Source organism: Entelurus aequoreus, linkage group LG14 (genome assembly GCF_033978785.1).
Source record: "Entelurus aequoreus isolate RoL-2023_Sb linkage group LG14, RoL_Eaeq_v1.1, whole genome shotgun sequence".
NCBI lineage: Eukaryota > Metazoa > Chordata > Actinopteri > Syngnathiformes > Syngnathidae > Entelurus > Entelurus aequoreus.
Genome location: NC_084744.1, coordinates 55,684,745 through 55,701,321, shown reverse-complemented (window position 1 = coordinate 55,701,321; position 16,577 = coordinate 55,684,745). Strand labels below are relative to the sequence as shown.

Below are 16,577 nucleotides of genomic sequence, written 5' to 3'. Positions count from 1 at the left end.
ACACCCAAGACAATGGGCACATACACACACACACACCCTCCCCCACCCCACGCTTGTTTCCCCTCGGGGGGATGGACGGCTGGCAGCGCTTCATAGCAGCAGTCGACCTCCAGGGCCCCAACTCCCCACCCCCTCTGTTCCGAGTCGTCGTGATTAAATGTAACGTGTTTATGTGTGCATTTCCCACTCCAGACTGGGCCCCCTTTGGAGCCCAGTCTAGATTGTATTTTTGTACTCATCTTCTTCCCCAGCGTTTTACCTTTTTTATCAGCGTTCCTGTTCTGTAACCCTGTACACTGTTTGTTTGTCTACTCTTGAACGGGTTTGTGCTGAAAACATAGTTTCGTTGTACTTGTGCAATGACAATAAAGACTTATCCTATCCTATATATAGACACAAAACAGTGACTGCTCATCGGTGACAGTCTTGATAAATCACACTGCGAGTGCTCAATGAATATATTTGTATCTCCTCCTCCTACTGTTGTGGCCGTTCTGATAATCAGCATATTTTCTGCATATTTTATTTGAGAGACGCGCTTTTTGCACGTTTTTTAATATGCGCAAAAGCCTTCAGTAGATCAGGCCCATAGTTGTGTGAGTTTAACAGTATTTTATTGATAATATTTCAGTTTTAAACTTGTGATGTCGCATGAAAAAAAGCAGTCTGTTGTGATTGCGGCTGCTTTGCTGAGAGGCAGACTTTGATTGACGTCTCCATTAAAATGACGTCAGCAAGGTGAGGACGTCTCATTTCTCCCCCCTCGTTCCTCGGGAGATCTCGATGGAAATTTCCGACGGGAAGGGAGGGGCGAGCTGACGTGTAAAAAGAAACGTGTGTAGAAAATAGGAAATAGAGATGGACTCCTGACATGAGGGAGGGTTGATTGTAAAAGAAGAGAAACCAGACCACTGCCAGTAAGATTTGGTATCGGGGGGGAAAAAATTGAGACGTACAATCTTTCGTCAGAGCGTGGTGGAGACTGTACAAGAGTACAGCCCAGACGTTTCTCCTCAATTGAGCCAAAATTAATTCTGTCTCTGTTTAATTCCTTGCTTCTTGTCTTGTTCAATAGATGTCATCAGTGTTTGTACCTGACTCTTACCTTCTTCTTCTTCTCTCTGTGTTTCTTTTTCTTTTTCAGTTTTTTCCGCAGTTTCTGACTCAGTCTGTCTCTCCCCTGGGGTGCTCCTGATTTTCGGGATCACATTTGGCTTTGATTTCGTTTCCATCCAAACCCCAGCCAAAACGTTTTTTTCCTCAAAAGTGTCCAATCTGGAAGGCGTGACCCCAAAATGCAGCAGACGGTGAGTAAAAATAATATTTTTTTAATATAAACAAAATAAAGCGCACTCACAAGGAAGGGGGGAAAACACGCAACTAGGAGTGGGTGGGGGGGGGGGGGGACAAAAGAAGGCGAGTGCACGAGGAAGTGGACAAGGCACGATCTTCTTGCAAGAAGCAAAGCAACAAGAATAAGGAGAGCAATGAAATAGGAGACTGATTGGCAACCGGGTACAGGTGTGTGCCGGTTGCCAATCAAGAACAGGTGTGGGAGCCAGCACTAATTAGAATGTGTGAACAATGAAGAGTATTAGAAAAAGTTTTTTATGGAATATACCAAGTATAACATAGAAGGACTGACTATGACCGCAAAACCGAGGGTACTGGAACTGAAGATCCGGATAAATCTTGCGGGCACTGAAAATGGAAGTGAAATAATATGGGACTTTCTGAATAACTCTGGACTCAAGGAGAGACTGTTATGTACTTATAAAATGAAACTGAAGATGGCAGTAATGAAGAAGACTGTAAAGAAGAAGAAGAAGAAGCACTCAGTGGCCAGACAGGGGAAGTGAAACTACAAAATAAGAGTACTGGACAGGAACTTAAAGGCCTACTGAAAGCCACTACTACCGACCACGCAGTCTGATAGTTTATATATCAATGATGAAATCTTAACATTATAACACATGCCATTACGGCCGGGTTAACTTATAAAGTGACATTTTAAATTTGCCGCTAAACTTCCGGTTCGAAACGCCTCTGAGGATGACGTATGCGCGTGACGTAGCCCGGGGAACACGGGTATGCCTTCCCCATTGAATACAATACAAAAAAGCTCTGTTTTCATTTCATAATTCCACAGTATTCTGGACATCTGTGTTCGTGAATCTTTTGCAATTATGTTCATTGCATTATGGAGAAAGAAGCTGAGCAAGCAAAGAAGAAAGTTGTCGGTGCGAAACGGACGTATTTTTCGAACGAAGTCAGCAACAACAGTACACAGCCGGCGCGTCTTTGTTTGCATTCCCGAAAGATGCAGTCAAGATGGAAGAACTCGGATAACAGAGACTCTAACCAGGAGGACTTTTGACTTCGATACACAGACGCCTGTAGAGAACTGGGGCAACACAGACTCTTACCAGGATTACTTTGATTTGGATGACAAAGACGCAGACGTGCTACCGTGAGTATGCAGCTTTGGCTTCTAAACATTTGATCGCTTGACCGTATGTGCGCAACTTTTTTTTTGCGTATGTACGTAACTTTTTTAAAATATATAAGCTTTATGAACCTTGGGTTAGGTGAACGGTCTTTTGGGCTGAGTGATTGTGTGTGTTGATCAGGTGTTTGAATTGTATTGGCGTGTTCTATGGAGCTAGGAGCTAGCATAGGAGCTAGGAGTTAGCATAACAAAGACGTAGGTGTTTTTATGCAGGATTAATTTGTGTCATATTAAATATAAGCCTGGTTGTGTTGTGGCTAATAGAGTATATATATGTCTTGTGTTTATTTACTGTTGTAGTCATTCCCAGCTGAATATCAGGTCACCCCCGGCTCTCACAGCATCTTCCCTATCTGAATAGCTTCAACTCCCCACTAGTCCTTCACTTGCACTTTACTCATCCACAAATCTTTCATCCTCGCTCAAATTAATGGGGAAATTGTCGCTTTCTCGGTCCGAATCTCTCTCACTTCATGCGGCCATCATTGTAAACAATAGGGAACTTTGCGTATATGTTCAACTGACTACGTCACGCTACTTCCGGTAGGTGCAAGCCTTTTTTTTATCAGATACCAAAAGTTGCAATCTTTATCGTCGTTGTTCTATACTAAATCCTTTCAGCAAAAATATGGCAATATCGCGAAATGATCAAGTATGACACATAGAATAGATCTGCTATCCCCGTTTAAATAAAAAAAAATCATTTCAGTAGGCCTTTAAACACTGCACAGTCACTTGCATCATTTCTTAAAATTCTGCATGAAAATTCGGAATGAAAATGCGAGCAAAACACATTCTGACATTTTGGAGCTATGAGTTCTAAAATCTGCTAAAAATATATTTAAAAAATTTTTAAAAAATAAAATCACTACCGTGTCTGTTTTGGGGGAATTTTACCTGTGGACGTCAATTGTAGGTCCAGAACTCTCAATGAAGGGCCAACGTTGTCAGCACTAGAGAGGCCCTTTAAGGACGTGGTCCCCAACCACCAGTCCGCGGACTGATTAGTACCGGGCCGCAAAAGAAATTTTTTATTTTTTTTTTATTTTTAATTTTTATTTTTATTAAATCAACGTAAAAAACACAATATATACATTATATATCAATATAGATCAATACAGTCTGCAGGGATACAGTCCGTTGGCACACCTGATTGTATTTCTTTATGAAAAAAAAATTACAAAAAAAAAATAAAAATACACATTTCTGCAAGTAAAAAAGAACATTCGGAAATATAAAACCAATTTTCTGCGAGAAAAAAAATAATACATCGGTTTTTCGCACGCCCTACTTTCCGTAGGATTCGGTTTTCAGGGAAAAAATTGTCGCCAAAAGTTTGCCTCGGTTTTTGTGTAGGTGAGAACGGTGTTAGTTGTCACATTTTAGACTTTACATAAGAATCTGGGCTAAAAACCGCATCACGATATGCGTGTTTTGTATCGGACGATATCGTTAATTAATCATAAAATGAAGTTACGCCAAAACGCACAAAAACGGTCCTCTCCAAGGTTTCTCATTGTCATTCTCATCGACATCCCACTGGGTTGTGAGTTTTTCCTTGCCCTTATGTGGGGGATCTGAACTGAGGATGTCGTCGTGGCTTGTGCAGCCCTTTGAGACACTTGTGATTTAGGGCTACTATATAAATAAACATTGATTGGATCATTGATTGATGTGCTTCACTGATGAGACTATTTGGCGAACCTCGTTTTGTCCTACTCACTTCGGCGGTTCTTGAACTCACCATAGTGTGGACAGTGTGTTTACATGTAAAATCTTCCACTCATTCGTCTCATTTTGTCCACCAAACTTTTTATACTGTGCGTGTATGCACAAAGGTGTGCTTTGTTGATGTTATTGACTTGTTGGAGTGCTAGTCGGGCATATTTGGTCGGTGCATGACTGCAAGCTTATCAATGCAGTCATGCACTTTGGCGGTTCTTGAACTCACCATAGTGTGGACAGTGTGTTTACATGTCAAATCTTCCACTCATTGGTCTCATTTTGTCCATCAAACTTTTTATACTGTGCGTGAATGCACAAAGGTGCGCTTTGTTGATGTTATTGACTTGTTGGAGTGCTAATCGGGCATTTTTGGTCGGTGCATGACTGCAAGCTTATCAATGCAGTCATGCACTTTGGCGGTTCTTGAACTCGCCGTAGTGTGGACAGTGGGTTTACATGTCAAATCTTCCACTCGTTTGTCTCATTTTGTCCACCAAACTTTTTATACTGTGCGTGTATGCACAAAGGTGTGCTTTGTTGATGTTATTGACTTGTTGGAGTGCTAATCGGGCATATTTGGTCAGTGCATGACTGCAAGCTTATGAATGCAGTCATGCACTTTGGCGGTTCTTGAACTCACCATAGTGTGGACAGTGGGTTTACATGTCAAGTCTTCCACTCATTTGTCTCATTTTGTCCACCAAACTTTTTATACTGTGCGCGTATGCACAAAGGTGCGCTTTGTTGATGTTATTGACTTGTTGGAGTGCTAATCGGGCATATTTGGTCGGTGCATGACTGCAAGCTTATCAATGCAGTCATGCACTTTGGCGGTTCTTGAACTCACCATAGTGTGGACAGTGGGTTTACATGTCAAATCTTCCACTCATTGGTCTCATTTTGTCCATCAAACTTTTTATACTGTGCGCGAATGCACAAAGGTGCGCTTTGTTGATGTTATTGACTTGTTGGAGTGCTAATCGGGCATATTTGGTCGGTGCATGACTGCAAGCTTATCAATGCAGTCATGCACTTTGGCGGTTCTTGAACTCACCATAGTGTGGACAGTGGGTTTACATGTCAAATCTTCCACTCGTTTGTCTCATTTTGTCCACCAAACCTTTTATACTGTGCGTGAATGCACAAAGGTGCGCTTTGTTAATGTTATTGACTTGTTGGAGTGCTAGTAGGGCATATTTGGTCAGTGCATGACTGCAAGCTTATCAATGCAGTCATGCACTTTGGCAGTTCTTGAACTCACCATAGTGTGGACAGTGTGTTTACATGTCAAATCTTCCACTCATTTGTCTCATTTTGTCCACCAAACTTTTTATACTGTGCGTGTATGCACAAAGGTGTGCTTTGTTGATGTTATTGACTTGTTGGAGTGCTAATCGGGCATATTTGGTCGGTGCATGACTGCAAGCTTATCAATGCAGTCATGCACTTTGGCGGTTCTTGAACTCGCCGTAGTGTGGACAGTGGGTTTACATGTCAAATCTTCCACTCATTTGTCTCATTTTGTCCACCAAACCTTGTATACTGTGCGTGAATGCACAAAGGTGCGCTTTGTTGATGTTATTGACTTGTTGGAGTGCTAATCGGGCATATTTGGTCGGTGCATGACTGCAAGCTTATCAATGCTCCTTAACACAGCCCTTAACACAATTTATATAATTAATAATGAAATCCAGAGGCAAATTCATACTGCCATGTGGCCCTCAATGGAAAAAAACAGTTTGACATCCCTGCAAGTAGGAGGAGCAAGCAAAGGGCCAGCTGGAGGCAGAAAGATGTTGAGGGAGACGGATGGCATGGAAGGAAGCGGCGGAATGAAAAAAAAGGCTTTTAGGAAGGATGATCCGTAGGAAAGGACAGAGATGGAGAGGGGAAGGAAAATGAAGAAATTCACAGTGGACGAGTGAGGAAATGAGGGAGAGACCAGCTCCATTAGTTTCCAAGCTGGGAGACCCGGAAAGGGTTTATTAAGGCGGGGGTCAGCAACCTCTCTGGAAATTTTTCTAAAATGTATTAAAATGGAAAAAAAAATAATTAATATGGTTTCTGTATAGGACAAACATGGCATCTAATAGTTAGAAATCCCACTGTTTATACTAAACATGCTTCCCTGAAGAGAGTATTTGGCGAGCGCCGTTTTGTCCTACTAATTTCGACGGCCCTTGAACTCACCGTAGTTTGTTGACATGCACGACTTTCTCCGCCGCCGCCGCCGCCACAGAAAGACGTTGCGGAGGGAAAGTGTAGTCAGCGCTGCTTGTAGGAGGAAAAGTCACCGCCGCTGTCCAGGGTACTGAAGACGAGTGAATTATATTTATTTTTTATATTTATATGTATATATTTTTTTTAAATTTATAGCTGGACTCTCACTATTATGCTAGATCCACTATGGACTGGACTCTCACTATTATGTTAGATCCACTATGGACTGGACTCTCACTATTATGTTAGATCCATTATGGACTGGACTCTCACTATTATGTTAGATCCACTATGGACTGGACTCTCACTATTATGTTAGATCCACTATGGACTGGACTCTCACTATTATGTTAGATCCACTATGGACTGGACTCTCACTATTATGTTAGATCCACTATGGACTGGACTCTCACTATTATGTTAGATCCACTATGGACTGGACTCTCACTATTATGTTAGATCCACTATGGACTGGACTCTCACACTATAATGTTAGATCCACTATGGACTGGACTCTCACTATTATGTTAGATCCACTATGGACTGGACTCTCACTATTATGTTAGATCCACTATGGACTGGACTCTCACTATTATGTTAGATCCACTATGGACTGGACTCTCACTATTATGTTAGATCCACTATGGACTGGACTCTCACTATTATGTTAGATCCACTATGGACTGGACTCTCACTATTATGTTAGATCCACTATGGACTGGACTCTCACTATTATGTTAGATCCACTATGGACTGGACTCTCACTATTATGTTAGATCCACTATGGACTGGACTCTCACACTATAATGTTAGATCCACTATGGACTGGACTCTCACTATTATGTTAGATCCACTATGGACTGGACTCTCACTATTATGTTAGATCCACTATGGACTGGACTCTCACTATTATGTTAGATCCACTATGGACTGGACTCTCACTATTATGTTAGATCCACTATGGACTGGACTCTTACTATTATGTTAGATCCACTATGGACTGGACTCTCACTATTATGTTAGATCCACTATGGACTGGACTCTCACTATTATGTTAGATCCACTATGGACTGGACTCTCACTATTATGTTAGATCCACTATGGACTGGACTCTCACTATTATGTTAGATCCACTATGGACTGGACTCTCACTATTATGTTAGATCCACTATGGACTGGACTCTTACTATTATGTTAGATCCACTATGGACTGGACTCTCACTATTATGTTAGATCCACTATGGACTGGACTCTCACTATTATGTTAGATCCACTATGGACTGGACTCTCACTATTATGTTAGATCCACTATGGACTGGACTCTCACTATTATGTTAGATCCACTATGGACTGGACTCTCACTATTATGTTAGATCCACTATGGACTGGACTCTCACTATTATGTTAGATCCACTATGGACTGGACTCTCACTATTATGTTAGATCCACTATGGACTGGACTCTCACTATTATGTTGGATCCATTATGGACTGGACTCTCACTATTATGTTAGATCCACTATGGACTGGACTCTCACTATTATGTTAGATCCACTATGGACTGGACTCTCACTATTATGTTAGATCCACTATGGACTGGACTCTCACTATTATGTTAGATCCACTATGGACTGGACTCTCACTATTATGTTAGATCCACTATGGACTGGACTCTCACTATTATGTTAGATCCATTATGGACTGGACTCTCACTATTATGTTAGATCCACTATGGACTGGACTCTCACTATTATGTTAGATCCACTATGGACTGGACTCTCACACTATAATGTTAGATCCACTATGGACTGGACTCTCACTATTATGTTAGATCCACTATGGACTGGACTCTCACTATTATGTTAGATCCACTATGGACTGGACTCTCACTATTATGTTAGATCCACTATGGACTGGACCCTCACTATTATGTTAGATCCACTATGGACTGGACTCTCACTATTATGTTAGATCCACTATGGACTGGACTCTCACTATTATGTTAGATCCACTATGGACTGGACTCTCACTATTATGTTAGATCCACTATGGACTGGACTCTCACTATTATGTTAGATCCACTATGGACTGGACTCTCACTATTATGTTAGATCCACTATGGACTGGACTCTCACTATTATGTTAGATCCACTATGGACTGGACTCTCACTATTATGTTAGATCCACTATGGACTGGACTCTCACTATTATGTTAGATCCATTATGGACTGGACTCTCACTATTATGTTAGATCCACTATGGACTGGACTCTCACTATTATGTTAGATCCACTATGGACTGGACTCTCACTATTATGTTAGATCCACTATGGACTGGACTCTCACTATTATGTTAGATCCACTATGGACTGGACTCTCACTATTATGTTAGATCCACTATGGACTGGACTCTCACTATTATGTTAGATCCACTATGGACTGGACTCTCACTATTATGTTAGATCCACTATGGACTGGACTCTCACACTATAATGTTAGATCCACTATGGACTGGACTCTCACTATTATGTTAGATCCACTATGGACTGGACTCTCACTATTATGTTAGATCCACTATGGACTGGACTCTCACACTATTATGTTAGATCCACTATGGACTGGACTCTCACTATTATGTTAGATCCACTATGGACTGGACTCTCACTATTATGTTAGATCCACTATGGACTGGACTCTCACTATTATGTTAGATCCACTATGGACTGGACTCTCACTATTATGTTAGATCCACTATGGACTGGACTCTCACTATTATGTTAGATCCACTATGGACTGGACTCTCACTATTATGTTAGATCCACTATGGACTGGACTCTCACTATTATGTTAGATCCATTATGGACTGGACTCTCACTATTATGTTAGATCCACTATGGACTGGACTCTCACACTATAATGTTAGATCCACTATGGACTGGACTCTCACTATTATGTTAGATCCACTATGGACTGGACTCTCACTATTATGTTAGATCCACTATGGACTGGACTCTCACTATTATGTTAGATCCACTATGGACTGGACTCTCACTATTATGTTAGATCCATTATGGACTGGACTCTCACTATTATGTTAGATCCACTATGGACTGGACTCTCACTATTATGTTAGATCCACTATGGACTGGACTCTCACTATTATGTTAGATCCACTATGGACTGGACTCTCACTATTATGTTAGATCCACTATGGACTGGACTCTCACACTATTATGTGAGATCCACTATGGACTGGACTCTCACTATTATGTTAGATCCACTATGGACTGGAGTCTCACTATTATGTTAGATCCACTATGGACTGGAGTCTCACTATTATGTTAGATCCACTATGGACTGGAGTCTCACTATTATGTTAGATCCACTATGGACTGGACTCTCACTATTATGTTAGATCCATTATGGACTGGACTCTCACTATTATGTTAGATCCACTATGGACTGGACTCTCACTATTATGTTAGATCCACTATGGACTGGACTCTCACTATTATGTTAGATCCACTATGGACTGGACTCTCACTATTATGTTAGATCCACTATGGACTGGACTCTCACTATTATGTTAGATCCATTATGGACTGGACTCTCACTATTATGTTAGATCCACTATGGACTGGACTCTCACTATTATGTTAGATCCACTATGGACTGGACTCTCACACTATAATGTTAGATCCACTATGGACTGGACTCTCACTATTATGTTAGATCCACTATGGACTGGACTCTCACTATTATGTTAGATCCACTATGGACTGGACTCTCACACTATTATGTTAGATCCACTATGGACTGGACTCTCACTATTATGTTAGATCCACTATGGACTGGACTCTCACTATTATGTTAGATCCACTATGGACTGGACTCTCACTATTATGTTAGATCCACTATGGACTGGACTCTCACTATTATGTTAGATCCACTATGGACTGGACTCTCACACTATTATGTTAGATCCACTATGGACTGGACTCTCACTATTATGTTAGATCCACTATGGACTGGACTCTCACTATTATGTTAGATCCACTATGGACTGGACTTTTACACTATTATGTTAGATCCACTATGGACTGGACTCTCACTATTATGTTAGATCCACTATGGACTGGACTCTCACTATTATGTTAGATCCATTATGGACTGGACTCTCACTATTATGTTAGATCCACTATGGACTGGACTCTCACTATTATGTTAGATCCATTATGGACTGGACTCTCACTATTATGTTAGATCCACTATGGACTGGACTCTCACACTATTATGTTAGATCCACTATGGACTGGACTCTCACTATTATGTTAGATCCACTTTGGACTGGACTCTCACTATTATGTTAGATCCACTATGGACTGGACTTTTACACTATTATGTTAGATCCACTATGGACTGGACTCTCACTATTATGTTAGATCCACTATGGACTGGACTCTCACTATTATGTTAGATCCACTATGGACTGGACTCTCACACTATTATGTTAGATCCACTATGGACTGGACTCTCACTATTATGTTAGATCCACTATGGACTGGACTCTCACTATTATGTTAGATCCACTATGGACTGGACTCTCACTATTATGTTAGATCCACTATGGACTGGACTCTCACTATTATGTTAGATCCACTATGGACTGGACTCTCACACTATTATGTTAGATCCACTATGGACTGGACTCTCACTATTATGTTAGATCCACTATGGACTGGACTCTCACACTATTATGTTAGATCCACTATGGACTGGACTCTCACTATTATGTTAGATCCATTATGGACTGGACTCTCACTATTATGTTAGATCCACTATGGACTGGACTCTCACTATTATGTTAGATCCACTATGGACTGGACTCTCACTATTATGTTAGATCCACTATGGACTGGACTCTCACTATTATGTTAGATCCACTATGGACTGGACTCTCACTATTATGTTAGATCCATTATGGACTGGACTCTCACTATTATGTTAGATCCACTATGGACTGGACTCTCATTATTATGTTAGATCCACTATGGACTGGACTCTCACACTATAATGTTAGATCCACTATGGACTGGACTCTCACTATTATGTTAGATCCACTATGGACTGGACTCTCACTATTATGTTAGATCCACTATGGACTGGACTCTCACTATTATGTTAGATCCACTATGGACTGGACTCTCACTATTATGTTGGATCCATTATGGACTGGACTCTCACTATTATGTTAGATCCACTATGGACTGGACTCTCACTATTATGTTAGATCCACTATGGACTGGACTCTCACTAATATGTTAGATCCACTATGGACTGGACTCTCACTATTATGTTAGATCCACTATGGACTGGACTCTCACTATTATGTTAGATCCACTATGGACTGGACTTTTACACTATTATGTTAGATCCACTATGGACTGGACTCTCACTATTATGTTAGATCCACTATGGACTGGACTCTCACTAATATGTTAGATCCACTATGGACTGGACTCTCACTATTATGTTAGATCCACTATGGACTGGACTCTCACACTATTATGTTAGATCCACTATGGACTGGACTCTCACTATTATGTTAGATCCACTATGGACTGGACTCTCACTATTATGTTAGATCCACTATGGACTGGACTCTCACTAATATGTTAGATCCACTATGGACTGGACTCTCACTATTATGTTAGATCCACTATGGACTGGACTCTCACTATTATGTTAGATCCACTATGGACTGGACTCTCACTATTATGTTAGATCCACTATGGACTGGACTCTCTCACTATTATGTTAGATCCACTATGGACTGGACTCTCACACTATTATGTTAGATCCACTATGGACTGGACTCTCACTATTATGTTAGATCCACTATGGACTGGACTCTCACTATTATGTTAGATCCACTATGGACTGGACTCTCTCACTATTATGTTAGATCCACTATGGACTGGACTCTCTCACTATTATGTTAGATCCACTATGGACTGGACTCTCACACTATTATGTTAGATCCACTATGGACTGGACTCTCACTATTAGGAGGAAAAGTCACCGCCGCTGTCCAGGGTACTGAAGACGAGTGAATTATATGTAATTTTTATATATATATATATATATTTTTTTTTATATAGCGCTTTTCTCTAGTGACTCAACGCGCTTTACATAGTGAAACCCAATATCTAAGTTACATTCAAACCAGTGTGGGTGGCACTTGGAGCAGGTGGGTAAAGTGTCTTGCCCAAGGACACAACGGCAGTGACTAGGATGGCGAAAGCGGGAATCGAACCGGGAACCCTCAAGTTGCTGGCACGGCCGCTCTACCAACCGACGAGCACCAGCGGGGCAGGGGCGTGGGGCATGTGCTGACGGCGAGACACAGCCGGCAGGTGATTAGATTTCACAGGTGGTACGGGTTGATCTAATTATCTGTTGTCTTTAACGGTAAGCGGCCGGGAGCAGGGCGAGAGAGAGAGAGGATTGGGAGTGACGGAAACGTCACGACATGCGGAAAGACGTTTTTGAAAATCTTGTGACAAACCTTGTGCCGTGTCCTCAGTGGAGCTGCGAGGAAGCGACTTCCACAGACGTGTTCTATGACACTCCTCCTTTGTCTCATTTTGTCCACCAAACGTTTTATGCTGTGCGCGGATGCACAAAGGTGGGCTTTTGTTGATTTTATTGACTTGTTGGAGTGGTACATCCATTAGAGGAAGACAGCCTGCAGTTTCCTTTAAAATGGACATACACATTTATACCTTTGGCCGTTCTGAGCCAGTCATTTCCAGGAGTTATCTCACCCTCTGAGAAGTTTTACTAAAGTTTTCCAATGTTGTAAAAATGTGCAAAATAAATATTACATTTCAACATTTCTGTCAACGAAGATTTGTGTCAGCCTGCGACACATAGTCATTTTGATAGTAGGCTATTATAGCTAATATAGACACTTACATCATGTGTTGCCTTCAATATAACACTTATATAAGGCTTTTAAAGTCATTTTGATAGTAGGCTAATATAGCTAATATAGACACTTACATCATGTGTTGCCTTCATTATAACACTTATATAAGACTTTTAATGTTATTTTGATAGTAGGCTAATATAGCGAATATAGACACTCATATAATGTGTTGCCTTCATTATAACTCTTATATAAGACTTTTAAAGTCATTTTGATAGTAGGCTAAATAGACACTCATATAATGTGTTGCCTTCATTATAACACTTATATAAGACTTGTAAAGTCATTTTGATAGTAGGCTAATATAGCTAATATAGACACTTACATCATGTGTTCCCTTCGTTATAACACTTATATTGGACTTTTAAAGTCATTTTGATAGTAGGCTAATATAGCGAATATAAACACTTATATAATGTGTTGCCTTCATTATAACACTTATATAAGACTTGTAAAGTCATTTTGCTAGTAGGCTAATATAGCTAATATAGACACTTACATCATGTGTTGTCTTCATTATAACACTTATATAAGGCTTTTAAAGTCATTTTGATAGTAGGCTAATATAGCTAATATAGACACTTACATCATGTGTTGCCTTCATTATAACGCTTATATTGGACTTTTAAAGTCATTTTGATAGTAGGCTAATATAGACACTCATATAATGTGTTTCCTTCAGTATAACACTTATATAAGACTTTTAATGTCATTTTGATAGTAGGCTAATATAGCGAATATAGACACTCATATAATGTGTTGCCTTCATTATAACACTTATATAAGGCTTTTAAAGTCATTTTGATAGTAGGCTAGTATAGCTAATATAGACACTTACATCATGTGTTGCCTTCATTATAACGCTTATATTGGACTTTTAAAGTCATTTTGATAGTAGGCTAATATAGACACTCATATAATGTGTTTCCTTCATTATAACACTTATATAAGACTTTTAATGTCATTTTGATAGTAGGCTAATACAGCTAATATAGACTCTTACATCACGTGTTGCCTTCATTATAACACTTTTAAAGTAATTTTGATAGTAGGCTAATATATCTAATATAGACACTTACATCATGTGTTGCCTTAAATTTTTTTCCCATTTTTAAAAATTCATATTTTGTTTATTAACTCAGGAAATATGTCTCTGGACACATGAGGACTTTGAATATGACCAATGTATGATCCTGTAACGACTTGGTATCGGATCGATACCAAAATTTGTGGTATCATCCAAAACTAATGTAAAGTATGAAACAACAGAAGAATAAGTGATTATTACATTTTAACAGAAGTGTAGATAGAACATGTTAAAACGGAAAACAGGCAGACATCAACAGTAAATTAATCCATTTTTTACAGCTTGTCCTTTATGATGTTGACAAAATAATAGGTAGATAAATGACACAATATGTTACTGCATATGTCAGCAGACTAAATTAGGAGCTTTTGTTTGTTTACTTACTAATAAAAGACAAGTTGTCTTGTATGTTCACTATTTTATTTAAGGACAAACTTGCAATAATAAACATATGTTTAATGTACCTTAAAAATTTTTTGTTAAAATAAAACTTATAATGCCATTTTTTTGTGGTCCCCTTTATTTAGAAAAGTGCCGAAAAGTATCCAAATACATTTTGGTACCGGTACCAAAATATTGGTATGGGGACAACCCTACTTTGCACACATTGTTTAGGGTACTATTTGGACATTATTACATCAGGCCCATCCATTGCACAAACAAAACATGTCTTTAAATCCATTTCCTGTTAATGTTTCGTTCTCATCCGTCAACCGCGGTTACGTCACACGCTTTAATTAGCCTCACTTGGCACCCGTGCAGGAAAAGTGCGACCGTGTCCGACAAAAGGATCCATACTTGTCGCGTCTCCCTTGTCCTGTTATGTAGCCCCGAATGTGATGTAAGCGGCTGGCATTTGCCTCGCTCCTCCTCCTCTCCCTTACTGTGACACACACACACACACGCACACACACACACACACACACACACACACACACACACACACACACACACAAGCAAATGCGCACGGAAGACATAATGGAGCAATTATCCTCTCCAGGCCGCACTGATTGTAATTTGCATTTATTATTGTGTGCATGTGGATGGATCATCACACTGATAGACCTGCACAGATGCTTCATAAAAGTCTGCCTGAGGACACAGTAGAGCACAAACATATATATATATATATATACATATATATATATAGTCGTGGTCAAAAGTCTACATACACTTGTGAAGGACATAATGTCATGGCTGTCCTGAGTTTCCAATCATTTCTATAAAAAGCTTAATTTTTGTTTCATCTGACCATAGAACTTTTATCTTTGTCCATGTGATGTCAAAAGAAACAAAAAATTTGAGCTGTTTGGCCACAATACCCAGCAATATGTTTGGAGGAGAAAAGGTAAGGTCTTCAATCCCGGGAACACCATTCCTACCGTAAAGCATGGTGGTGGTAGTATTATGCTCTGGTGCCTGTTTTGCTGCCAATAGAACTGGTGCTTTACAGAGAGTAAAAGGGACAATGAAAAAAGGAGGATTACCTCCAAATTCTTCAGGACAAGCTAAAATCATCAGCCCGGAGGTTGGGTGTTGGGCGCAGTTGGGTGTTCCGACAGGACAATGACCCCCAACACACGTCGAAAGTGGTAAAGGAATGGCTAAATCAGGCTAGAATGAAGGTTTTAGAATGGCCTTCCCAAAGTCCTGACTTAAATGTGTGGACAATGCTGAAGGAACAAGTCCAATTTGGTCAAGAGGAGTGGTCAAAAACTCAAGCAGAAGCTTGTGGATGGCTACCAAAAGCGCCTTTTTGCAGTGAAACTTGCCAAGGGACATGTAAGCAAATATTAACATTGCTGTATGTATACTTTTGACACAGCAGATTTGCTCACATGTTCAGTAGACCCATAATAAATTCATAAAAGAACCAAACTTCATGAATGTTTTGTGTGACCAACAAGTATGTGCTCCAATCACTCTATCACAAACAAATAAAGAGTTGTAGAAATGATTGGAAACTGAAGACAGCCATGACATTATGTTCTTTACAAGTGTATGTCAACTTTTGACCATGACTGTACATATATACATACCTACATTG

General features: G+C 40.0%; 1 protein-coding gene across 1 annotated transcript in view; it reads left to right on the top strand.

The window, feature by feature from the left end:
* The first annotated feature begins 1,279 nt into the window (after window positions 1–1,279).
* The window catches only part of erich2 (glutamate-rich 2), a 37,452-nt gene continuing 22,154 nt past the window's right edge, over window positions 1,280–16,577 (top strand). Inside the window, exon 1 of the mRNA XM_062070246.1 lies at window positions 1,280–1,307. The gene's annotated coding sequence lies outside the window, so the exon portion shown is untranslated. The remainder of the gene's footprint in view (window positions 1,308–16,577) is intronic.